This window comes from Orycteropus afer, unplaced genomic scaffold (genome assembly GCF_000298275.1).
Source record: "Orycteropus afer afer isolate SDZICR_OR568_19922 unplaced genomic scaffold, OryAfe1.0 scaffold00428, whole genome shotgun sequence".
NCBI classification, from domain to species: domain Eukaryota; kingdom Metazoa; phylum Chordata; class Mammalia; order Tubulidentata; family Orycteropodidae; genus Orycteropus; species Orycteropus afer.
This window is the reverse complement of record NW_006922015.1, coordinates 1,967,125-1,968,190: the sequence shown is the minus strand read 5'-3', so window position 1 is coordinate 1,968,190 and position 1,066 is coordinate 1,967,125. Positions and strand designations below refer to the sequence as shown.

General features: G+C 42.4%; 1 protein-coding gene across 1 annotated transcript in view; it reads left to right on the top strand.

Annotated features, from left to right (window-relative positions):
- The window catches only part of ALDH8A1 (aldehyde dehydrogenase 8 family member A1), a 40,565-nt gene that overhangs the window by 19,615 nt on the left and 19,884 nt on the right, over positions 1-1,066 (top strand). The gene's annotated exons all lie outside the window — the stretch shown is intronic.

Here is a 1,066-nt window from a genome sequence, read left to right as displayed (position 1 = left end):
ACACTCACAGGTACAGGGGTTAGGACTTCAACATCTCTATTTTAGGGAACACCATTCAATTCTTACCAGGGGCTCACCTCAACCTTGGTACTCTCCAAGGTGATGCTACTAAGGATGTAGTTCTGTGGGAAGGTGTTATGGATGGTAATGGAAAAGGTGTGTGAAATATTTATTTATACATCAAAGGATATTCTTAAAAAGAAGGTTTTCATCAAAGACAGTATGTTTCTAATGAGGAGACAATGTCTTACCCGGAGCCAGGGAAACGTCCTAGGAGCAAAGAAGTAGTTCAACCATATACAGTGAAGGATTTCTGCACTCATTGTAGGTCCAGCCCGGGGTTGTTAGGTGCCGTTGAGTAGGTTCTGACTCATAGTTACCCTGTGTGCATGAGAACAAAACACTGCCTGCCCTTTCCCCATCCTCACAATCATTGTTATGTTTGAGCCTATTGCAGCCGCTGGGTCAATCCATCTGGTTGAAGGTCTTCTGCTTTCTTGCTGACCCTCTACATTAATGAGCATGGCATCCTCCCCCAGGGACTGGTCCTTCCTAGTAACGTGTCCAAAGTGTGTGAAACGAAGTCTCGCCATCCTTGCTTCCAAGAAGCATTCTGACTATACTTCTTCCAAGACAGATTTGTTTATTCTTCTGCCAGTCCATGATATATTCAGTATTCTTTGGCAACACCATAATGCAAAGGCTTCAAATTTTCTTCACTCTTCCTTATTCATTAGTCAGCTTTTATATGCATATGAGGTGATTAAAAAGCCCAGAGAAATATTGGGAATAATTCAACTTCTTAGGCAGACCCTAAGAGCTCTTGGGCACAACACTGTTGTCTACATGATTTTCTTTCTGAACACTTACAGCTTTCTGAATTCAAGAAACATGTCTAATTTGTATAATGGACACTAAGCATTCATTCATTCATTCACATAACAATTATTTATTAACCTGCTACTACCAGCTTTGCCCTCTGGTAGCATAGTGGCTAAGGCACTTGACTGCTAACCAGAAGGCTGGTGGTTCAAACCCACCAGCCACTCCTCGGAAGGAAGATGGG